The sequence below is a fragment of the Capra hircus genome, chromosome 29 (genome assembly GCF_001704415.2).
Source record: "Capra hircus breed San Clemente chromosome 29, ASM170441v1, whole genome shotgun sequence".
NCBI classification, from domain to species: domain Eukaryota; kingdom Metazoa; phylum Chordata; class Mammalia; order Artiodactyla; family Bovidae; genus Capra; species Capra hircus.
Genome location: NC_030836.1, coordinates 38,486,239 through 38,512,878, shown reverse-complemented (window position 1 = coordinate 38,512,878; position 26,640 = coordinate 38,486,239). Strand labels below are relative to the sequence as shown.

Sequence of the window (26,640 nt, the reverse complement as noted above, 5' to 3'; positions counted from 1 at the left end):
GCTTTGCTATAAATCACTGTGTCATTGCTATGTAAAAATGTAACTTTATCACTATCTTAAAACTAAATGGATCTTAAGGGGAACATTGGTGAAAGGATTTTCATTTGTTGGGCTGATATTTGCTGCTAAAGCTCCATATTCCCTGCCCTTATAATAAATATAACTAGCATATAGGAGAAATAAGCATTAACCTTTAAACATATAGGAGAAATAAGTATTAACCTTTAAGATTAATCATGTTAACCTTGGGTTAAATAAATTCCTTTCTTGATTGTAACTCTCTACACCCTCACCCTATAGGAATGTAACTTTATTTGGAGGGTGGTGCCTGGTTTAAGAAAAAACACCCTTGGAAAAAATAAGTTTTTGGTTATCAGAGAGAAAGGATCATAAAATCCCTAATACCTTTTATGTGAAGCACCTGATTTTGATAAAGGTCAGGACTGCTGACCCCCGTGTGACTCTGTATTCATCCCTATATGTAACAAAAGGTGTATAAGCAAACCCAAAAATAAAGAAATCAGATAAGTTTCCAGAAAGACTGATTCCCCCGTGTCACTTCTTTCTTGCTCCCGTTTCTCTGGCTGAATTCCCATCTGGATTCAGCTTCCTTTTCTCCACTACACTATCTCCTACTACACTATCCGTTTCTAATCGCTCTCTATATCTGTAATTAAATATGTATTTTTCCAAAGATGCCGACACCATCCCCAACTTTGAATCACCCTGGATCTACCAGGGCTGGACCCCAGCAAGAATTGACTCAGAATTCTATACCCAAGAAAAATACATGTCAAAAACAAGATAAAATACATCAGGCATACAACCATTATGAGACTGCATCAGCACCACCAACCAATGTAACAAGAAATGTTTTTTTCAGTTCAGTTTGGTTCAGTTCAGCTCAGTTCAGTCGTGTCTGACTCTTTGCGACCCCATGAATCGCAGCATGCCAGGCCTCCCTGTCGATCACCAACTCCTGGAGTTCACTCAAATTCACGTCCATCTAGTCATTAATGCCATCCAGCCATCTCATCCTCTGCCATCCCCTTCTCCTCCTGGCCCCAATCGCTCCCAGCGTCAGAGTCTTTTCCAATGAATCAACTCTTCGCATGAGGTGGCCAAAGTACTGGAGTTTCAGCTTTAGCATCATTCCTTCCAAAGAAATCCCAGGGCTAATCTCCTTCAGAATGGACTCATTGGATCTTCTTGCTGTCCAAGGGACTCTCAAGAGTCTTCTCCAACACCACAGTTCAAAGGCATCAATTCTTCAGCACTCAGCCTTCTTCATAGTCTAATTCTCACATCCATACATGACCACAGGAAAGACCATAGCCTTGACTAGACAGACCTTAGTCGGCAAAGTGATGTCTCTGCTTTTGAATATACTGTCTAGGTTGGTCATAACTTTTCTTCCAAGGAGTAAGCATCTCAGTCCTTCAATAGACCTTGATCATGAGAAAATAATATTAAAAATTAGAAATAGTCATTGTGTTTCTACACACTTCTAGAAAGTGTTGCTTACTGCTCAGTACTGGATTATGTATTTCTGCTGACTGAATGGTGAAGTGATGTGAACAGAAATAAGGAAGGTGAGACAGGAAGGTCAGAATGTGAGGTAACAAAGACAAGGTATTTAGACGCTGAAGAATTGAGAGAGATTTGGGACCTGAGTTGGAAAAGCAGTTTTCAAAACAAATTGGGTTCTGTGGTGTGTATAATCCTCACTTCAGTCCTTAGAAGATCTCTACTGACCAGTCTGTCTTTTTTTTTTTTTTTTTTTTTTTCTGGAGCACACTTCAGATCCATCCAGCTGTCTCTCATTGCTGCTCCTTTCTTCTGGCTCCCACACTGTGCCCAGCTGTTTAGCCTAATATATTCAGAAAATGTTTGTTCTTTAAGGCAGACACTGCTGGCTGCCTACAAAATGATCTATTCTCTGCTTCTCTTTCAAAATTGAAAATAGTTTGTTATATAGCCATGAGTCCAGTAGCTACATACAGGACTGCATTTCCTACCCACCCATGATCTGCATCAAGAGAAACACAGGCTTGAAAAGCCAGTGTACTGCAATTACAAAGTAGCCCCAGCTCTCTGCAAATAGAGAAGTCCTGAGCAGCAATGAAGACCTAATGCAGCCACATTCTTTTCCAAATAAGTATGGGGAAATTATCTATAACCCAAGAATTGTAGGAGACTTTAATATCCTACTCACACCTATGGATAGATCAACTAAACAGAGAAATAACAAAGAAACACATACTTTAAATGATACCTTAGACTGGTTACCCTAACTGGTATCTATAGGACATTTCACAACAAAACAATGAATTTCACTTTTTTCGGAGGTGCACATAGAACCTTTTCCTAGACAGAGCACATCCTGGGCCATAAATCTAGCCTTGGCAAATTCAAAATAATTGAAATAATTCCATGCATCTTTTCTGGACACAATGCAGTAAGATTAAATGTCAATTCCAGGAGAAAACCTATTAAAATTTCAACATATGGAGGCTGAACAACACGCTGCTGAATAGCCAAAAATTCACAAAAATAATAAAGAAGGAAAATCAAAATATGCATTCAGTTCAGTTCAGTTCAGTCATTCAGTCGTGACCGACTGTTTGTGACCTCATGAATCACAGAACGCCAGGCCTCTCTGTCCATCACCATCTCCCGGAGTTCAATCAAATTCACATCCATCGAATTGGTGATGCCATCCAGCCATCTCATCCCCTGTCTTCTCCTTTTCCTCCTGCCTCCAATCCCTCCCAGCATCAGAGTCAACTCTTCGCATAAGGTGGCCAAAGTACTGGAGTTTCAGGTTTAGCATCATTCCTTCCAAGACAACCAGAAATGAATAAAAATGAAAACACAACAACCCCAAAACTATGGGACGCTGTAAAGGCAGTGTTAGAGAGAAGGTTCATAGCAATACAGGCTTACCTCCAGAAACAAGAAAAAAGTCAAATAAATAAGCTAACATTACACCTAACAAAACAAGAAAAGGAAGAAATTAAGAACTCCAGGGTTAGTAGAAAGAAAGAAAGCTTAAAAATTAGGGCATAAATACATGCAAAAGAAATAAATGAGACCATAAGAAAAATCAACAAAGCCAAAAGCCGGTTCTTTGAGAGGATAAATAAAATTGAAAAACCATTAGCCAGATTCATCAGGAAACAAAGGGAGAAGAATCAAATCAACAAAATTAGAAATGAAAATGGAGAGATCACAACAGATAACACAGAAATACAAAGGATCATAAGAGAACACTATCAGCAACTATATGCCAATAAAATGGAAAACTTGGAGGAAATGGACAAATTCTTAGAATAATAAACTTTCCAAATTGAACCAGGTAGAAATAGAAAATCTTAAAAGACCCACAGACCCACAGATATTGAAACTGTAATCAGAAATCTTTCAGGAAACAAAAGCCCAGGACCAGACAGCTTCACAGCTGAATTCTGCCAAAACTTTAGAGGAGAGGTAACACCTATCCTACTCAAACTCTTCCAGGAAATTGCAGACAAAGACAAACTGCCAAACTCATTCTATGAGGCCACCATCACCCTAATACCAAAACCAGGCAAATATGCCACCTATAGGCCAATATCACTGATGAACATAGATGCAAAAATCCTTAACAAAATTCTAGCAAAGAGAATCCAACAACATATTAAAAAGATCACACATCATGAACAAGTGGCCTTTATCCCAGGGATGCAATGAGTCTTCAATATCTGCAAATCAATCAACATAATATATCACATTAATAAATTGAAAAATAAGAACCATATGATCATCTTAATAGATGCAGATAAAGCCTTTTAAAAAATTCATCATCCATTTATGATAATACCCTCCAGAAAGCAGGAACAGAAGGAACATACCTCAACATAACAAAGCTATATATGACAAACCCATAGCAAACATTATCCTCAATGGTGAAACATTGAAAGCATTTCCACTAAAGTCAGAAATAAGACAAAGGTGCCCACTCTCATCATTACTATTCAACATAGTTTTTGAAGTTTTGGCCACATAAATCAGAGCTGAAAAAGAAATAAAAGGAATCTAGATTGGAAAAGAAGAAGCACAACTCTCATTGTTTGTAGATGACATGATCCTCTTCATAGAAAACCCTAAAGACTCCACCAGAAAATTACTAGAACTAATCAATGTGTATAGTAAAGTTGGAGGATATAAATCAACACACAGAAATCTCTTGCATTCCTATACATTAATAAGCAGAAAATAGAAAAGAAATTAAGAAAGCAATTCCATTCACCATTGCAATGAAAAGAATAAAATACATAAGAATATATCTACCTAAAGAAATAATGTGGTCCACTGGAGAAGGGAAAGGCAAACCACTTCAGTATCCTTGCCTTGAGAACCCCATGAACAGTATGAAAAGGCAAAATGATAGGATACCAAAAGAGGAACTCCCCAGGTCAGTAGGTGCCCAGTATGCTACTGGAGATCAGTAGAGAAAAAACTGCAGAAAGAATGAAGGGATGGAGCCAAAGCAAAAACAATACCCAGCTGTGGATGTGACTGGTGATAGAAGCAAGGTTCGATGCTGTAAAAAGTAGTATTGCATAGGAACCTGAAATGTCAGGTCCGTGAATCAAGGCAAACTGGAAGTGGTCAAACAGGTGATGGCAAGGGTGAACGTCGACATTCTAGGAATCAGTAAACTAAAATGTGCCGGAATGGGTGCATTTAACTCAGATGACCATTATATCTACTACTGCGGGCAGAAATCCCATAGAAGAAATGGAGTAGCCATCATGGTGAACAAAAGAGTCTGAAATGCAGTACTTGGATGCAATCTCAAAAATGACAGAATGATCTCTGTTTGTTTCCATGGCAAACCATTCAGTATCACAGTAATCCAAGTCTATGCCCCAACCAGTAATGCTGAAGAAGCTGAAGTTGAATGGTTCTATGAAGACCTAAAAGACCTTTTAGAACTAACACCCAAAAAAGATTTCCTTTTCATTATAGGGGACAAGAATACAAAAGTAGGAAGTTAAGAAACACCTGGAGTAAGAGGCAAATTTTGCCTTGGAATATGGAATGAAGCAGGGCAGAGACTAATAGAGTTTTACCAAGAATATGCACTGGTCATAGCAAACACCCTCTTTCAAAAACACAAGAGAATACTACACATGGACCTAACCAGATGGTCAACACCAAAATCAGATTGGTTATATTCTTTGCAGCCGAAGATGGAGAAGCTATATACAGTAAGAAAAAACAGGACCGGGAGCTGACTGTGGCTCAGATCATGAACTCCTTATTACCAAATAAAGACTGAAATTGAAGAAAGTAGGCAAAACCACTATACAGTGGAAGTGAGAAATATATTTAAAGGACTAGATCTGTTAGATAGAGTGCCTGATGAACTATGGACGGAGGTTCGTGACATTGCACAGGAGACAAGGATCAAGACCATCCCCATGGAAAAGAAATGCAAAAGAGTAAACTGGTTGTCTGAGGAGGCCTTACAAACAGCTGTAAAAAGAAGAGAAGTGAAAAGTAAAGGAGAAATGGTAGAAACATCTGAATGCAGAGTTCCAAAGAATAGCAAGACAATATAAGAAAGCTTTCCTCAGCGATCAATGCAAAGAAATAGATGAAAATAACAGAATGGGAAAGACTAGGGATCTCTTCAAGAAAATTAGAGACACCAAGGGAAGATTTCATGCAAAGATAGGTTCGATAAAAAACAGAAATGGTATAGACCTATCAGAAGCAGAAGATATTAAGAAGAGGTGGCAAGAATACGCAGAAGAACTATAAAAAAAATGATCTTCATGACCAATATAATCACGACGGCATGATCACTGACCTAGAGCCAGACATCCTGGAATGTGAAGTCAAGTGGGCCTTAGAAAGCATCACTATGAACAAGGCTAGTGGAAGTGATGGTATTCCAGTGGAGCTGTTTCAAATCCTGAAAGATGATGCTGTGAAAGTGCTGCATTCAATATGCCAGCAAATTTGGAAAACTCAGCAGTGGCCACAGGACTGGAAAAGGTCAGTTTTCATTCCAGTTGCACAGAAAGGCAATACCAAAGCATGCTCAAATTGCTGCACAATTGCACTCATCTCACATGCTAGGAAAGTAATGCTCAAAATTCTCCAAGCCAGGCTTCAGCAATACGTGAAATTTCAAATGTTCAACCTGTTTTAGAAAAGGCAGAGGAACCAGAGATCAAATTGCCAACATCCGCTGGATCATGGAAAAAGCAAGAGAGTTCCAAAAAAACATCTATTTCTGCTTTATTGACTATGCCAAAGCCTTTGACTGTGTGGATCACAATAAACTGTGGAAAATTCTGAAAGAGATGGGAATACCAGACCACCTAACCTGCTTCTTGAGAAATCTGTATGTGGGTCAGGAAGCAACAGTTAGAACTGGACAAGGAAAAACAGACTGATTTCAAATAGGAAAAGGAGTACATCAAGGCTGTATATTATCACCCTGCTTATTTAACTTCTGTGCAGAGTACATCATGAGAAACAGTGGGCTGGAAGACACACAAGCTGGAATCAAGATTGCCAGGAGAAATATCAATAACCTCAGAAATAACCACCCGTATGGCAGAAAGTGAAGAGGAATTAAAAAGCTTCCTGAAGAAAGTGAAACTGGAGAGTGAAAAAGTTGGCTTAAAGATCAACATTCAGAAAACGAGGATCATTGCATCTAGTCCCATCACTTCAGGGGAAATAGATTGGGAAACAGTGGAAGGAGTGTCAGACTTTATTTTTGGGGGCTCCAAAATCACTGCAGATGGTGATTGCAGCCATGAAATTAAAAGACGCTTACTCCTTGGAAGAAAAATTATGACCAACCTAGATAGCTTATTAAAAAACAAAGACATTACTTTGCCTACTAAAGTCCATCTAGTAAGGCTATGGTTTTTCCTGTGGTCATGTATGGATGTGAGAGTTGGACTGTGAAGAAGGCTGAGCACCGAAGAATTGATGCATTTGAACTGTGGTGTTGGAGAAGACTCTTGAGAATCCCTTGGACTGCAAGGAGATCCAACCAGTCCAATCTGAAGGAGATCTGCCCTGGGACTTCTTTGGAGAGAATGATGCTAAAGCTGAAATTCCAGTACTTTGGCCCCCTCATGTGAAGAGTTGACTCATTGGAAAAGATTCTGATGCTGGGAGGGATTGGGGGCAGGACGAGAAGGGAATGACAGAGGATGAGATGGGTGGGTTGCATCACTAACTCGATGAACATGAGTCTGGGTGAACTCCTGGAGTTGGTGATAGACAGGGAGGCCTGGCTTGCTGCAATGCATGGGGTCGAAAGGAGTCGGACACAACTGAGCAATTGAACTAAACTGAACTGAACTGAAAGAAACAAAAGACTTTATATATATAAAACTATATATATATAAATAAAATATATATAAAAAACTTTATATATATAAAACTATATATATATAAACTTTATATATATAAAACTATAATACACTGGTGAAAGAAATCAATCAGGACACTAATATATGGAGAATTATACCATGGTCATGGATTAGGAGAATCAATATTGTTGAAGTGTGTATACTATCCAAAGCAACCTATAGATTCAATGCAATCGCTATCAAGCTACCAATGTTATTTTTCACAGAACTAGAACAAATAATTTCACAACTTGTATGGAAATACAAAAAAAAATCTCAAATAGTCAAAGCAATCTTGAAAAACAAGAATGGAACTGGTGGAATCAACCTGCCTCACGTCTGGCTCTACTACAAAGTTAAAGACCAAGGTAACCAAGTTTAGTAAAAGACTACCTTTCCACTGTCAACCCAGCAGGAACAGCCCTGAAGATTGCTTTCCTGCTGCTACATGGAGGCAGGTCTGCTGATAAAATCTGAATGAGACTTAAGGGGCAAAGGGAAAGGAACTTCCACCCTGGTGCTTGCAGACATCTGAGAGCTACCCAGCAGAGGATGCAATTGAGCATTCTCTCATCTTTCCCTTCCTGGAAATCTCCTAACATGGGAACCAGAGTTCCTAGGTCCCAAGTCTTCACTAAGTTACCTGCAACCTTAAAGTGAGTCATACACCCCAGGGTTCAGTTTCCCATCTCTTGGATGAGGGAGACTGGACTTGCTCCAGAGCACTTGATCCAGACTGAAACTCAGTGCCAGTCAGTGGACTAGTGGCTCAGAGATGCGTGTTGCTGAGGATGCTGAGGCTGCCTCTGGTGGGCAGAGGGCTGTAACTGTCTGGTGATATTCATGGGTCCTGGGCTTAGGACTGGGGAGTGGTAGACCACTTGGCACAGAGCTACTGTGACACCTAAGACCTTAGAAGCCTTGCCCCCTGGAACTTACCATCATTTGGATTTTGTGGGATGAGTTCAGGTAGTTATAAGTCAAAAGATAACAGTGGGGAAGCTTGTAGAATCCACAGCAGAACCCAAATTAGGCTAACGAATCATCTCTCCTAAAAAACTCTGGGAACAAGATATGCCAGGACTCTTAGACAAATTTTGTAGTATTTTAAATACTATTTAAAGAAGGTCATCCTTTGAATGCCCTGCCATTTGCTCTCTGGTTTGGGATGATACCCACAGTTAGAGTGGAATCCAAGGGTTCCTGGGGGAGGCTGTCCCTCTCCCCGTGACTCATTTGCAGTGAGTATACCTCTATCCCCTCCATATCTGGAGCAGAACTTAAAGCAGGAAGGACACGACCTCCAAGTTTAACCAGAAAACTCAGGTATGTCTGGCCCACAGGTAGGCACTATTCTTTTCCTAGTGCTTCTTCCTTCCTTCCTGGGTCCTGTGCAAGCTGCTCACCTCTTGGTTATTGGGTTGTGAATTCCTTCTCCTTTCTATTGCAAATATCCATGCAGTCTCACTTGTGGCTTCCTCTCTACCCAGGCCCTATCCCTCACCTCCAAATGGCAATAAAGAAGGGAAAACCAAGGAAGGGTCTTCCCAAATCATTCTTTCTAAAAATGTATGCATTCTTTCTCCTTTCAGACCCTGTCCTGAATCATCAAGATCTCCAACTAGATGACTCAGTAGCTTAGCAGGAGAGTGGCGATGCAGATAGGGTTGGAGGTAAGGTTGTCAGGTATGGGGGGGGATGGTTTTCAGATGACAAGAGAATAGTTGGAGGAAGGAGCATGTGGTCCTCCAACCACTCACTCATCAGGGAACTGCCTGAATCTGCTATCTTGGGCCCCTCAGCATATTGCTAAGACAGAAACCTCATTCTATAAACTTCTTAGTACAAAACAATTTCAAACATAACTAATATAATAAAAAAGAGGGTCATGAACCTTATATTTCATCATTCGGCATCAACAACTACAAAACTAACTTCTTAGTCCCACAGGTTGTCATAGACCGGAAACTATGCAACATCAAGGTGGTGAAAAATTGAGTTCCCGGTGAAGACATTCTTGACTTGCATCAGGTCTTTTTCTTCTTGCTATGTTCTCATTTGTGGTGAGGGAAGGGAAGTAGGAAGAGGGAGAATAAGAGAGAAAAAGAGGGAGATGGTAATCCCATCATGAGGGACCACCCCATCAAAACTCCATATCAACTTGTGTACCTCCCAAAGGCCCTACTTCTTAATACCATCACATTGGGAGTCAAGGGTGGACACAATTCAATCCATAGCAGCTATGCAGATCTGTTTTTAAATCAAGACAGACCCTCATTTCATTCTCTCTTTTACTCCTTATTCATTTTCCCTGAAGTGTTTTATGGACGAGATGAACATTTCACAAATATACATAATGAGTATTCGGGGTAAAATGATAGGATGTGAGAAAAATGCTCTTTTGTTCCCAATAAAATTAGCATCTAATATCCAGTCCATGTACAAATTTTCCTGATTCTCAAAAAGCAGATATCTTTTAACAGTTTTGAGAGAATGTAGTCATATGTTGCACTTGTTTGTTCTCCGTTAAGACTAAATAACTGTTCCTCTTCCAATTTTAATGCCATTTATTTGTACAGAAACTGGGCAAAGGCACAGTGGTTTGTCTTGCAGAATGTCCCACTATTGGTTTTAAAGAAGGAGTCCACAATACAAGCACAGTGGGTACAAGCACAGGACAAGTACGAGTCCTTGGTCTATTAGGAACCAGACCTCCACAGCAGGAGGTGAGCTGCAGGCCAGTGAGTGAGGCTTCATCTGTATTATAGCTGCTCCCCATCACTCTCTCCTCATCCCCAGAAGGGACAGTCTAGCTTGTTTTCCTGGAACTGTTTGTAGTTACATAACCTATGCATAATAGAAACAAAAATAGCATATATATTGATGATTATTTTCCTTTCTCAGTGCTCAGAATGGTGCGTTGGTGACCTAGCAGTCTATCACAGTGATAAATTAGATTTTGCCTATTAACGTTTAGACATATTGAGCCAGCTTAAAATTACATATTAAAAAACTAATATCATGGGATCCAACTTCATCCTTCATGGCAAATAGAAGGAGAATTTTTCAGAGGGGCAGAAGTTTTAAAATTCACAGACTCTCTCAAATGGAACCCAAATTCCCCTCCCAGCTTGGTCTAACTGTCTGTGGGCCACTGAAGACAGAGCCCAGCCTCAATTCTTCTCTGAGGATCTTAAGGCAGTGCACCCCAGCCCAATCCTAATCACACTTCAAGTATCTATAAGTGGGAAACTCTTCTGTCCCACACATTGTGGACTTTGTAAGTACTGACAACCTGTTCCATCTAACCTTTACGGAATCTTGGTTTGAGACACCTTTTGATGGCATCTTGGGCTTAAACTACCCCAACATATCTTTCACTGGAGCCATCCCCATCTTTGACAAGCTGAAGAATCAAGGTGCCATTTCTGAGCTTGTTTTTGCCTTCTACTTGAGCAAGTAAGTCTGAGATGGACAATCTCTGTCTCCAAATTAGCTGTAAGATGCTTTCAGTTGCAAGAAAATTATAGAAAACTTGATAAAGAAGTATCCTGAGGGATAATCTAACCCACCAGAACTATGGCCCCAGGGCCCTACCTGACACCCCCTGGCTTTTATAAATAAAATTTTATTGTTACACAACCCAGATCCTGGGCTCAAGACCAGTAACTTGGTCTAGGTGGGTGAGTGATGAGGAAGATTAATTGAAGGCAACAGGAAACAAGTTGAAGGAAAATGCATTAGGATTTGCTTATGAGTTTGATAAGGAAGGGAGGAGAATGATGGTGGATATCTTTCCTTCCTCATTATCATTTCACTTGGATCCCAGGTCCAGCTACCCAATTTGTAGGAGCCAGTGAAAAATGAAAGTGTGGGACCCCTTGTTCAAGAAATATTAGGCATTTCAAGACAGGGAACGCAGATGTGGGGTTCCTTCTCAATGTGGGGCCCTTTGGACATTTGAAGTCACAGGCCAGTGGAGCCAATTCTGGCTGACCTGAACCCACACCTTTAGAACTCACAGGCTTCATTTTCCTGAAAAATGACAAGGTGGACAAGGAGAAAGCCAATATGCTTCAGCACCATGTCCTCTTAGTATGTCTGAGGACTTAGGTCGCAGGAGGTAGGACATGTTCAGAAGATATAGTGGGTGGATCCCAACCAGGTGACTCAGCTTCTAACCTCCTCTTTGCCACTCATTAGCCAGTAACCAACCTTGGTCTGGGTCTCAATTGCTCCTAGCCACAATTTCTGCATCTGTATATGGAGACATTATTAGGGCCTTGATGGGTGGACTAGCACAGCTCTCAGACAGTGCTGTTGTTACTGTCCTCTGAGGATCCACCCTTCTCTTCTCTCTACACCTGCAGGGTGAAATGCAATGTGGTGATGTTTCATGGGGTGGATAAATCCTACTACCAGGGAGCACTCAACTGGGTACCATTGATCCACATGGGTTACTGGAGTGTACACATTGACTGGTAAGCCTCTCCCTCTGAGGGTCAGCCCAAGTGATGCTCCTGCTACTGTACATGGACACAGGCAAACACACACAAATGCATTCTCAGACAGTCACACAGACATATGCACCACCCACAATGACACTGACACACAGAAACATCGAAGCACACAAGCAGACACATATAAACATACACAGAGACACATATAAACATGCATAGCTAGTCAGAGACACACAAGAACTCACAGAGACACAAATAAACACACATACAAACAAACACACAAGCAGATAGATGTGCAAACAACCCATGGTTTCATAATCTCCAGGCATTCTGACTAGGGCTCTGACCAGGCTACTAAAATGGTCTGGAGATATCTGCGCAGCTGGGAGAGAATTGCAACCTCTGCCCTGTGAGGCATGAAGTATGATTAGAGGACTCTACAGTGTAGTGAACAGAGGTATAAGATGACCAACTGTCCAGGGCTATCTGGGACATAGGAAGTTCCCAGTACAGATAAATGTCAGTTTAAAAACAGGAAAAGTCCTGAGCAAATGGGGAGACTGGTTTCCTAAGGGAGCAACTACTGAGCAGGGTAGAGAGATTTGCTGAAGTCTTAAGACGTGAAAGCAACTAAGAAATACGACATCCTATGTTCATGGGCACACAGTGGGGCAAGGGCTATAACAGAGAATCAGGAAGGTGAGATCCAGGAGTGACCTGAGGACAAGAGGCATAATTGATAGGATTCTGTGTGATACCCTCAGACAAAAGCTGACCCGTTCTTTGAAGTGTCTTGGGCTTGTCATATATTTCCTGGCCAGGGCCTGAGGGTCTGAGCTGGTTGTAGAAGAAGTGCTGGCAGACACCCTCTCCCAGCGGAGCCCCTCTCTCCCACCACTATGAGAGTCTACTGCTCTCACAAATCTCCATCTTCACTCTGCTATTGACCCGTTATTTGTTCCGCACCAGATACAGCTCCCTGAGTATTTCTCATTCGTTATTCTCACAGTCTTCATTCACTCACCAAACAGACAAGCCTTGGGCATCCACTGTGTGCCAGACTCTTTAGGGAGGCAATGAGAATGAAAGTCGCCCTCACATCTAAGAAGGCAGATGCACAGGAAATGAGACACACACATAATTAATTGTGACTTTGCTACATGCTAGATGAGGAAGTGTCTACAGAGACTATCAAGGAAGGAGAATGATCAACACCAGGGGAAAGACTTCCCTGAAACCATGACAATTAAGCTGGAATCCGGAAGATGAGAAGAAATTTGCTAGTCAAAGGGGAGGGGGCTCCTCTAGAAAGGAAGAAGAGCTTGTGTCAAGGTTCAAAAGAGCCTGGTGTATTCAAGTACTGCATTCAAGAATGTCAAGGAAGGTGCCCTGTCGGGAGCAAAGGAAAAGAGGGCAAGAAACAAAGGGCGTTTAGGGGACAGTCGGGAAGGGGGCAGCTTTGAGGAGACTCAGAGTGACCTTGACTCCCTGCTTTGTCACATTGTCTCTCAGCATCTCCATGGAAAGAAAGGTTATTGCTCGTTCTAGCGGCTGTGAAGCCCTTGTAGATACTGCGATATCACTGATCCTTGGCCCAAGAAGACTGGTCAAAAATATCCAGAAGCTCATAGGCGTCACACCATGGGGTTCCGTGGTGAGGGGTCATGCTGCAGGGTCACTCCCAGTCTCCACACACAAGAAGGATCCCCAGGGCCAATTTCTCTCCCTCTCTCTCTGACAGCACTACGTCTTATGTTTTGCAGTCAATACCCTGTCCTCTATTATCCTCACCATCAATGGTATCAACTACCCAGTCCCAGCTCAAGCCTACATCCTCAAGGTGAGGGGAGAACCCTGCGGGTTAGTTCTCAAATAGGAACTTGAAATAACACTTGGCCTGCTGCTGGGAGAAGGGCGCCCTCGGCAGGCCATCTCGCACTATTGCAGATGCTGCTGAGCCCTGTGGCTGGGCCAGAGCCTCCCACAACATGAACCACGTGAGGGTAAAGGACCATCTGGGACACTGATCATCCTGAAATAAATGTGGAGACACCACGCCATGCTGGCATGGTGGGAGTCACAAGGAGAGGGGAACACTCAGGTCCTCAGTCCTCAAAGAGCTTCAGTTCAGTTTGAACCCTCAGACGGATGAACATGGAAAGTCAGCTCTAGCAGTCCCTGAAATAGGCCATGTGACAAAGAGAATGGCTGGGGACAGTCCCAGTATGCTGTCCCACCATAAGATTAACAGTCTCCCTTCCCTTCTCGCAGTTTTCCTGGTTTGGATGATAAATTATGTGGTCACCCTGGTTCTCAGATACATCTTCCCATAGCTATGGCCGGGTGCCCACTATGTGAGTCAGGCTACCCGACCCCTCTGAGGGGAGGCTGGATGCTAATGTGAATAAAGGGCACACAGTGGCTGCTCAGTCGCAGCACAGGGTGGAGGCTTCATGTCAGCTCCCTAGGGGAGTTCAGAGCTGGCTGATGGGCTCAAAGAAGCCTATGAGGAAAGGAGGGAATTTCAGGAATTCTAAAACTGTAAACTCATGGAGCCATATGGAGGGTTGCTTGGTTCTAGGCAAAATTGCACTGGATTCCATGCAAATGGCACACCAAGGTGCTCTGCATTGGGGCACTGGGGACTTACTCGGGGTGATGAGGGCTATAAACTGACTGGTGGGGATGGGGAACCAGACTACATTACCCACCCAAGCCTGGAGTGGCCAAAAAGGGTGAGAGCGGGTCAAAGGAGGATTCCCAGAGTTCCTAAGTTAAGTCTTCAAGAACGTGTTGTGGGCACTGCTCTATATATGATCAATAACCACCAATGAGTTACTGTGTAGCACAGGGTACTCCACTTAATTATATGACATCCTGGATGGGAGGGGTATTTTTGGTATCAGGATACATGGATACATATGGTTGAGTCTGTTTACTGTCCACCTGAAAATCAGAATATTGTTAATCAGCTATACTTCAATACAAATAAAATTTCTAAATAATGTATGGATTGTGGGGACGCAGGAGGAAAACCAGCATTCTCTGAAGAGAAAACAAGGAGCAAGAGTCAGAGGAAAGAAACAGGGAGAGAGGAGAACTATGGGCACTCTTTTTCTTTTCTAAAAATTTTATTGAATTGTGGCCAATCTTCAGTGTTGTATTAATATATGCTGCGCAGCAATGTGACTCAGTTATACACATACAGAAATATATATTATTTTTCTTATTCTTTTTCATGTGGTTTATGACTGGATGGTTAATATATTTCCTTATACTCTACAGTAGGACTTTGTTGTTTATCATTCCTCTGTATCCCCAACTCCCAGTCCTCCCCTCCCCCACACCCTTCCTTATGGCAACCTCATGTCTTGGCCTTTTTTGGTTGTGGATGAACTCTCATATCCCCTGCTAATGAGAAACTCCCTTGATACTTACCAATAAAGGGAAATAAAATCAAGAATTGTGCTAGGTCTAGATATTTGTGGGAGTCACATATAAGGGCTCAGGCCGACTGATGTGTGTCTCTGACACCCCCAAAATTCTAGAGGCCCCCTCTATACCACCGTTAAAGAGAACACAGTGAGTATTACTCAGCCATTAAAAAGAATACATTTGAATCAGTTCTAATGAGGTGGATGAAACTGGAGCTGATTATACAGAGTGAAGTAAGCCAGAAAGAAAAACACCAATACAGTATTATTGGAATTTAGAAAGGTGGTAACCATAACCCTGTATGCGAGACAGCAAAAGAGACACAGATATATAGAACAGATTTTGGACTCTGTGAGAGAGGGAGAGGGTGGGATGATTTGGGAGAATGGCATTGAAACTTGTATGATATCATGTTAGAAACAAATTGCCAGTCTATGTTTGATGCAGGATACAGGCTGCTTGGGGCTAGTCCACTGGGATGACCCAGGGAGATGGTATGGGGAGATAGGTGGGAGGGGGGTTCAGGATTGGGAACTCATGTACACCTGTGGTAGATTCATGTTGATATATGGCAAAACTAATACAGAATTGTAAAGTAAAACAAATAAATAAGTAAAAATGAGAACACACATGCACACACACACAAAGAGAACACAGTGAGGACATCTAGAGAGATCTGGATCCTGGGTGAATCTTACTGAGGCTGTACTTCTCAGTCTTTAATCGAGGAAATGACAGAATTGGCCTGGCACAGGCAGTATAAGTGCTTGGTGTGGTTCAGGAATCAGTAAGGCCACTCTGAGCAAACACTAAATCACACTTAGAGTACTCCTGCCCAGGATGCTGGTGAACTGTATTTGTTGTTCTGAACACCCTATTCTCAGTAAAGAATAAAAGATTTCACTCATAATGGTGCTGAAACAAACAGGTGCCTCCGTTTGTGTCTGGGAGGTGTACAATGATTGGGAAGGATCTAGAGCAAAGTCTGAATCACAGTTGAGAGGAGTCCACCACCAACTGGCTTCAAGGAAAGGGGAGACTCTCTGAAATGATTCTGGGAATCCAGGACACAAGACTCAGAGAAAATTCAAGGATCTCAGTGACTGGACCCAAGAAATGAGAAGTTATCAGTCCTCTGTTTCACACCCTCACTCTTTCATTCCCTCTTCTCTGATGGTCTTAGCCTGAAAACTTTCTCCTTTAAGGATTCTGCACTTAGTGAGGGAGTCCTAGCTACCTGCCATAGGCTTTTATATCCTGAAGGCATCTCCAATAAGGAAAGAAAAGATTGAAGACATCAGAGTTTAAGGATGTTCTCTGAATGACCCACCTTAGATCACATGTACAGTCATAGATCAGCCCTCCTGGCAGGGCGATGGGGTTGTATGACTGGCTTTGAATGGTCCTGTGGCCTGACCAACAGCACACATGATTGTCAATTTCCTCCAGAACTATATGACTGAAGCTGGGGAGAAGCAGCCCCCCAAAAAGTGACTGGGAGATAGTCTATGCCATAAAAGAGTTTGTGATGACCCACCAAATTCATCACCTCCTCATTCAGGGAATTATAAGGGGTAATGAAATAGACTCACTTCATCCCATCTCAGATGAACTTATCACTGGGCTTCACCTCAAGGGGAGTTTGGGTGAGGTACTTCATGGAGAGCTGGTTCCCTTTTGTCCCATACTCAGTCACCAGCTCTCTGCCACATATGCCTGCTCTGTCCGTTCCAGTCCTACTTGGTAAGTGATGGCACTATTGGATCCCTGAGCCATCCCCCTCCTCCAGGGCCCAGAATGCCCCTTCCTTGGCCTCCAATGCTTATGGGGAGAATGCAACAAATGTATCCGGAGATCCAGGGAACAAAGAGCCTTCAGCCTTTCTGAGTTTCTCCATGGGTGGGGCTACAAACTGTTTGCTTGGAGCTGCCATGACTAGGCACTTTTGCAGTGGAAGCATCTGTTCTTTCCACCTGGAGGCCCTCAGTAGATGCCTCAGCTGAGACAGCAGGGGTGAGAGGTTGATTTCTTTTCAGATTGACTGGTTTGATCTCCTTGTTGTATAAGGGACTCTCAACTATCTTCTCAAGTACCGCAGTTCAAAAGCTCAATTCTTAGGCATTCTTCCTTTCTTATGCTCCAGATCGCACATCTGTACCTGATTACTGGAAAAACCATAGCTTTGATACTACAGACCTCTGTAGCAAAGTGAGTCTCTGCTTTTTAATACACTGGGCAGGTTTTTCATAGCTTTTCTTCCTTCCAAGAAGCAAGTGTCTTTTAATTTTGTGGCTGCAGTCAAGCTCCATAGTGATTTAGGAGCCCAAGAAAATAAAATCTGCAAGTTTCCACTTTTCCATCATCTATATGACATGAAGTGGTGGGACTGGATGCCATGAATATTGAGTATCTTTCTGTAAATAGTTTTTTGAATCTTGAGTTTAAGCTAGTTTTTTCATCTCCTCTCCTCATCACAAGGCTCTCTAGTTTTCTTTGCTTTCTGCTATTAGTGTAGTGTCATCTTCATATAAATGATGTATTTTACATAAAGTTTAAATAACCAGAGTGACAGTGTATACCTTGTCTTGCTCCTGTCCCAATTGTAAATCTTTCAGTTGTTTTGTGTCTGATTCTAACTGCTGCTTTTTTACCTACATGCACACTTGTTAGGATAAAGGTAAAGTGATCTGGTACTCCCATTTCCTTAAGAATTTTCCACAGTTTGTTGTGGTCCTTTATGTGAAAGGCTTTAGCATAGTCAGTGAAACAGATGGAAATATTTTTTTCTGGGATTCCCTTGCTTTCTCTATGATCCAATGAATGTTGACAATTTGATCTCTGGTTCCTCAAACAAGTTTGTATATCTAGAAGTTCTCAGTTCATGTACTGTTGAAACTTAGCTTGAAGGATATTGCGCATTACTTTGCTAGCAAGTGAGATGCACACAATGGCATGATAGGTTGAACATTCTTTGGAATTGCCTTTCTTTTGGATTGAAATGAATACTGACCTTTACCAGCACTGTGGTCGCTGATGAGCTTTCCAAATTTGCTGACATATTGAATACAACACATTTACAGCCTCATTCTTTAGGAATTTTAAACAGCTCAGCTGGAATTTCATCACTTTCCCTAGCATTTCTTCTAATGATGCTTCCTAAAGCCCACTTGACTTCATACTCTGGTATATCTGGCTTTATGTGAGTGATCCAAGCATCATCTCTATCCTGGTTGTTATGACCATTTTTTGTATAGTTCTTCTGTGCATTCTTGCCACAGCTTCTGATTTCATTTGCTTCTGTTAGGTCTTTGACTTCTCTGTCCTTTATTGTGCCCATCTTTGAATGAAGTATTCCTCTGGAATCTCCACTTTTCTTGAAGCGACCTATACTCTTTACAATTCTCTTGTTTTCCTCTAATTCTTGCACTATTCACTTATGAAGACTTTCTTATCTCTCCTTGCTATTCTCTGAAAGTCTGCATTCCATTGGGTATATCTTTCCCTTTCTCCTTTGCCTTTCACTTCTCTTATTTTCTCAGCTATTTTTAAGGCCTCCTTCGGAAACCACTTTGCCTTCTCACATTTGTTTTTCTTGATGATGGTTTTGATGACCACCTCCTGGACAATGTTGCAAACCTCCATCCATAGTTCTGCAGGCTCAGTTCAGTTCAGTTCAGTAACTCAGTCATATCCGACTCTTTGTTACTCCATGAATCGCAACACGCCAGGCCTCCCTGTTCATCACCATCTCCCGGAGTTCACTCAGACTCATGCTCATCGAGTCCGTGATGCCATCCAGCCATCCCATCCTCGGTCCTCCCCTTCTCCTCCTGCCCCCAATCCCTCCCAGGATCAGAGTCTTTTCCAATGAGTCAACTCTTATCATGAGGTGGCCAAAGTACTGGACTTTCAGCTTTAGCATCATTCCTTCCAAAGAAATCCAAGGGCTGATCTCCTTCAGAATGGACTGGTTGCATCTCCTTGCAGTCCAAGGGACTCTCAAGAGTCTTCTCCAACACCACAGTTCAAAAGCATCAACTCTTCAGTGCTCAGCCTTCTTCACAGTCCAACTCTCACATCCATACATTAACACAGGAAAAACCTTAGCCTGGAATAGACGGACCTTAGTCGGCAAAGTAATGTCTCTGCTTTTGAATATGCTATCTAGGTTGGTCATAACTTTTCTTCCAAGGAGTAAGTGTCTTTTAATTTCATGCTGCAATCACCATCTGAAGTGATTTTAAAGCCCCCCAAAATAAAGTCTGACACTGTTTCTACTATTTCCCCATCTATTTCCCATGAAGTGATGGGACCAGATGCCATGATCTTCGTTTTCTGAATATTGAGCTTTAAGCCAACTTTTTCACTCTCCTCTTTCACTTTCATCAAGAGGCTTTTTTGTTCCTCTTCAGGTTCTGCCATAAGGGTGGTGTCATTTGCATATCTGAGGTTATTGATATTTCTCCCAGCAATCTTGATTCCAGCTTGTGTTTCTTCCAGTCCAGCGTTTCTCATGATGTACTCTGCATAGAAGTTAAATAAGCAAGGTGACAATATACAGCCTTGACGTACTCCTTTTTCTATTTGGAACTAGTCTACTGTTCCACGTCCAGTTCTAATTGTTGCTTCCTGACCTGCATGCAGATTTCTCAAGAGGCAGGTCAGGTGGTCTGGTATTCCCATCTCCTTCAGAATTTTCCACAATTTATTGTGATCCACATAGTCAAAGGCTTTGGCATAGTCAATAAAGCAGAAATAGATGTTTTTCTGGAACTCTCTTGCATTTTCCATGATCCAGCAGATGTTGGCAATTTGATCTCTGGTTTCTCTGCCTTTTGTAAAACCAGCTTGAACATCAGGGAGTTCACGATTCATGTATTGCTGAAGCCTGGCTTAGAGAATTTTGAGCATTACTTTACTAGCATGTGAGATGAGTGCAATTATACAGTAGTTTGAGCATTCTTTGGTATTGCCTTTCTTTGGAATTGGAATGAAAACTGACCTTTTCCAGTCCTGTGGCCACTGCTGAGTTTTCCAAATTTGCTGGCATATTGAGTGCAGCACTTTCACAGCATCGTTTTTCAGGATTTGAAAGAGCTCCACTGGAATTCCATCACCTCCACTAGCTTTGTTCATAGTGATGCTTTCTAAGGCCCACTTGACTTCACTTTCCGAGCTGTCTGGCTCTAGATTAGTGATCACATCATCATGATTATCTGGGTCGTGAAGATCTTTTTTGTACAGTTTTTCTGTGTATTCTTGCCAACTCTTCTTGATATCTTCTGCTTCTATTAGGTCCAGACCATTTCTGTCCTTTGTCAAGCCCATCTTTGCATGAAATGTTCCCTTAGTATCTAATTTTCTTGAAGAGATCTCTAGTCTTTCCCATTCTGTTGTTTTCCTCTATTTCTTTGCATTGGTCGCTGAAGAATGCTTTTTTATTTCTTGCTATTCTTTGGAACTCCACATTCGGATGCTTATATCTTTCCTTTTCTTCTTTGCTTTTCACCTCTCTTCTTTTCACAGCTATTTGTAAGGCCCCCCCAAACAGCCTTTTTGGTTTTTTGCCTTTCTTTTCCATGGGGATGGTCTTGATCCCTGTCTCCTGTACAATGTCACGAACCTCATTCTATAGTTCATCAGGCACTCTATCTATCAGATCTAGGCCCTTAAATCTATTTCTCACTTCCACTGTATAATCATAAGGGATTTGATTTAGTCATACCTGAATGGTCTAGCAGTTTTCCCTCCGTTCAGTTCAGTTCAGTCGCTCAGTCGTGTCCGACTCTTTGTGACCCCATGAATCACAGCACGCCAGGCCTCCCTTGTCCATCACCATCTCCCGGAGTTCACTCAGACCCACGTCCATCGAGTCAGTGATGTCATCCAGCCATCTCATCCTTGGTCGTCCCCTTCTCCTCCTGCCCCTAATCCCTCCCAGCATGAGAGTCCTTTCCAATGAGTCAGCTCTTTGCATGAGGTGGCCAAAGTAATACAGCTTCAGCTTTAGCATCATTCCTTCCAAGGAAATCCCAGTGTTGATCTAATCCCTTGAATCTGTTTCTCATCCCCACTATATAATCATAAGGGTTTTGATTTAGGTCATAGCTGAATGTTCTAGTGGTTTTCCTTACTTTCTTCAAATAAATGTGAATATTGTTTGCTTCTGCTTAAGCATTGCTTCCAGATCACCACCCACCACTCCCAGTGAGTGTGGAGCAAAAACACACATATTGAGGAATGTTACCCTGAGTTTGTGCTTGGCTTTTCACATGCTTAGCTGTGTGAGCTTGGTAATGTCTCTTAACCTCAGTTTTCTTATCTGGAAAATGGGCACCATGATGGTAATTCCACCTTCTTGATTGCATGTGTGCCTGTAAAGAGCAAGTGGACTTGAGAGGGCTTTCTGGGTTCCTGAGTCTGGAACAAATATGAATTATTCTGCCACCTGGGGAGAAGGGAATCTTCTTTTTAGAGGTTAAGGCTGCCATCTGCAAGGCTAAATATTCATCCGTTTCTGAACCCTGACCCAGGACTCTGACTGAGCCTATGCTTCTCTTTTCTGGGCTCACATAAGAGCTAATGATTACTGTCTCAGATTACACCTTTCCTCAGCCTTACCAATCAGCCTTTCCTTGTCAACTGTTTCTCCCCTGAAATCACACTGCAAGGAAAGTTGTAAAAGCTCTTGCTCTCTTGTCAATTTCCTACATCTCCAGCTTAGCAACAAGTAGCTGTTATGGCTACTTTTCATAGCAACAACTATGGCAACCTGTACAATCCAATCTCAGCCTAAGTGAATCTTTCCCCATTTGGCCCCTCATGTTTATATTACCTATAGTTCCCTTAGTAATCATCCTATGCTTGCTGTTTAATGTCAAAATATGTGTGGACCTGATGGAGTTTTCTTTCCCAAGCATAATTCCAGCCATGCAATTAAGTAACCAAACATTTAGTCATCTAACTACCCACAGGAATTGACAAAAGCAAACCACCCATCATGCATTTCTTGCTTGCCCCAAAACACTGTTGAACTGATCTACTGAAACAATGTGATACATTGGCATGTACACTCCAGAAGGGACACTTTTTCTCTGGATTTGTTTTCCACCTAGTGCAGAATGTCTACCATAAGCCTGGCCTTCCAGAAGATGGTCACCTAATTTTTTAGACTCAGCCCACTCCAGATTCCTTCCACATCCCTCAGAAAAATCTAGAGAACAGACTCAGTCAAAGTCCTCACTCCTGCAGAAAGCAGTTTGTTTTTTTTGTTTTTTTTTTTAGAAAAAAATATTTGGTAACCATTCAAAATCTTGTGTTCCTTGCCTTGGATGCAAGCACCTGCACCAGAGGATGGGAAGCCTCCTCTTCCACCTAAATCTTTCACCACTCCCAGCAGGACCACATACTTGACTGGACCCCAAATACTTCTGCCTGCTCCCTGATGTCCTCTGAACATTAGTTCAGTTCAGTCCTTCAGTCATTCCAACTCTTTTCTATATCACGGCGTGCAGTATGCCAGGTTTCCCTGTCCATCACCAACTCCCAGAGCTTGCTCAGACTCATGTTCATCAGGTAGGTGATGCCACCAAACAATTTAATCTTCTGTCTTCCCCTTTGCCTTCTGTCTTTAATCTTTCCCTTCATCAGGGTCTTTTCTAATGAGTCAGTTCTTCCCATCAGGTGGCCAAAGTATTGGAGGTTCAGGTCCTTCCAGTGAATATTCAGGACTAATTTCCTTTAGCATGGACTGGTTGAAACTCCTTGCCGTCCATGGGACTCTCAAGAGTCTTATCCAACACTACAGTTTAAAAACATCAACTCTTTGGTACTCAGCTTTCTTTATGGTCCACCTCTTACATCCACTCATGATTTCTGGTAAAACCATAGTTTTGACTATACAGACATTTGCTGGTAAAGCAATGTCTCCCCTTTTTAGTATGCTGTTGGGTTTTTCATGGCTTTTCTTCCAAGGAGCTAGCATCTTTTTTTTTTTTTTCCACAACTGTGGTCACTATCTACAGTGATTTTGAAGCCCAGGAAAATAAAGCCTGTCACTGTTTTCATTGTTTTTCCAGGTATTTGCCATGAAGTGATGGAACTGGATAGCATAATCTTCATTTTTTGATCAGTACATACCACATCAAGACCATCCCAAAGAAAAATAAATGCAAAAAGGCAAAATGGTTGCCTGAGGAGGCCTTACAAATAACTTAGAAAAGAAGAGAAGCTAAAGGCAAAGGAGAAAAGAAAGACATACCCATTTGAATGCAGAGTTCCAAAGAATAGCAAGAAGAGATTTTTAAAAAGCTTTCCTAAGTGATCAGTGCAAAGAAATGGAGGAAAACATTAGAATGGCAAAATTTTCTCTTCAAGAAAATTCGATATAGGGAGGAAATGTTTCAGGCAAAGATGGGCACAATAAAAGAAAGACACGGGATGGACCTAACAGAAGCAGAATATATTAAGAAGAGGTTGAAAGAATACATAGAAGAACTGCGCAAAAAGATATTAATGACCAGGATAATCACGATGGTGTGATCACTCACCTAGAGCTAGACAATCCTGAAATGCGAAGTCAAATGGGTCTTCAGAAGCATCACTAAAAGCACATCTAGTGGGTGTGATGGCATTGCAGTAAAGCTATATCAGATCCTTAAAGATGGTCTGTTAAAGTGCTGCACTCAATATGCCAGTAAATTTGGAAAACTCATCAGTGGCCACAGGACTGGAAAGGTCATTTTCCTTGCAATCCTCATAAAAGGTGATTTTAAAGAATGTTCAACTACCACAAACTTGCACTCATCTCACACGCTACCAATGTAATTTCTCAAAGCAAATCTTCAACAATACATGAACTATGAAATTCCATATGTTCAAGCTGGATTTGGAAAAGACAGAGGAACCAGAGATCAAACTGCCAACATTCGTTGGATGATAGAAAAAGCAAGAGTATTCTAGAAAAACACCTACTTTTGCTTTATTGACCATGTAAAAGCCTTCGACTATGTAGATTACAACAAACTGTAGAAAATTTGCAGAGATTGGAATAGCAGACTACCTTACCTCCCTTCTGAGAAATTTGTATGCAGGTCAAGAAGCAACAGTCAGAACTGAACATGACACAACTGACTTGTTCCAATTCGGGAAAGGAGTATGTAAAGGCTGTATATTGTCACCTTGCTTATATAACTTATATGCAGAGTACATCATGTGAAATGCCCAACTGGATGAATGTCATGTATGGATGTGACAGTTGCACTATAAAGAATGGTGAGCAATGAAGAATTGATGGTTTTAAACTGTGGTGTTGGACAAGACTCTTGAGAGTCCCTTGGACTGCAAGGAGATCCATCCAGTCATCCTAAAGGAAATCAATCCTGAATATTCATTGCAAGGACTGATGCTGATATTGAACCTCCAATACTTTGGCCAACTGATATGAAGAACTGACTCATTAGAAAAGACCCTGTTACTGGGCAAGATTGAAGGCAGGAGGAGAAAAGGATTACGGAGGATGAGATGGTTGGATGGAATCACAAACTCGATGGACATGAGTGTGCCTAAGCTCCAGGAGTTGTGAAGAACAGAGAGTCCTGGCGTGCTACAGTCCATAGAGTTGCAAAGAGTCAGACATGACTTAGCGACTGATCTGAACAGAACATACCACATAGCAAATACTATTAGTAATGGGCATGTTTCTCCAGCAAGACTGGGGCTCCCTATGGCCCCAACTTATATCCTCAATCAAGTTTGCACCCATGCACAGAAGTCAGTGCCTAGCATTCCCAAGGCATTCAGTGAGTTCTAATTGCAGGGGGACCTCCATTTTAGTCAACATAAAGGATTAAAGGATACATTTATCTTCCTGTCTCTAATAACCCCAAAGTAGGAAAGACAAATGAAAGAGCATTGTTTTACATCAAACATCTGGCAGCAGAGAATGGATCCCTGAGGTGGGAAGCAAGCAAGGAGAGTTCTACAATTGCCCCAATTCTAGAAATAGTTTCCAACATATACATGGAAGTTGTGTCTAGGCATAGACAAAAAGTCTCCCCAAGAAGAGAGATTTATGACTCTATATAGTTAGAGTACACAGGAGAGAGCTACATACAGAGAACTGAAGGAAAGTACAGGTAATACCCTTCCAGTTTTCAACAGAGAGTTGATAGTACTGGTGCGAATTATAGGGAACAATCCTTGAGTCTCAAATTGCACCAAGTCTAATTGTGTCCTCACCCACCAGCATGTAATTTACTCAATTTTAATGTAAATTTATTTATTTGGAGACTAATTACTTTACAATATTGTATTGTTTGCCATACATTGGCATGAATCCACCATGGGTGTACACGTGTTTCTCATCTTTAACCCCTTTCCACCTCCCTACCTATACCATCACTCTGGGTCATCCCAGTGCGCCAGCCCCAAGCATTCTGTATCATGCATCACACCTGGACTGCTGATTCATTTCACATATGATAATATACATGATTGAATGCCATTCTCCCAAATCATCCCACCCTTGCTCTCTCCCACAGCGTCCAAAAGACTGTTCTATACATCTGTGTCTCTTTTGCTGTATCGCATACACGGTCATTGTTACCATCTTTCTAAATTCCATATATGTGTGTTAGTATACTGTATTGGTGTCTTTCTTTCTGGCTTACTTCACTCTGTATAACAGGCTCCAGTTTCATCCACCTCATTAGAACGGATTCAAATGTATTCTTTTAATGGCTGAGTAATACTCCATTGTGTATATGTACCACAGCTTTCTTATCCATTCATCTGCTGATGCACATCTAGGTTGCTTCCATGTCCTGGCTATTATAAACAGTGGTGCGATGAACATTGGGGTACACATGTCTCTTTCAATTCTAGTTTCCTCAGTGCATATGCCCAGTCGTGGGATTGCTGGGTCATAAGGCAGTTCTATTTCCAGTTTTTTAAGGAATCTCCACACTGTTCTCCATAGTGGCTGTACTAGTTTGCATTCCCACTAACAGTGTAAGAGATTTCCCTTTTCTCCACACCCTCTCCAGCATTTATTGCTTGTATACATTTGGATAGCAGCTATTCTGAATGGCTTGAAATGGTACCTCATTGTAGGTTTGATTTGTATTTCTCTAATAATGAGTGATGATGAGCATCTTTTCATGTATTTGTTAGATTCAATGCAATAAAGCTACCAATGGTATTTTTCACAGAGCTAGAACAAATAATTTCACAATTTGTATGGAAAAAAAAAAAAACAACCTTGAATATCCAAAGCAATGTTGAGAAAGAATGGAACTGGAGGAATCAACCTGCCTGAC

At 41.7% G+C, this 26,640-nt stretch overlaps 1 pseudogene; it reads left to right on the top strand.

Annotated features, from left to right (window-relative positions):
• Positions 1-16,085, top strand: part of LOC102180299 — a 31,223-nt pseudogene extending 15,138 nt beyond the window's left edge.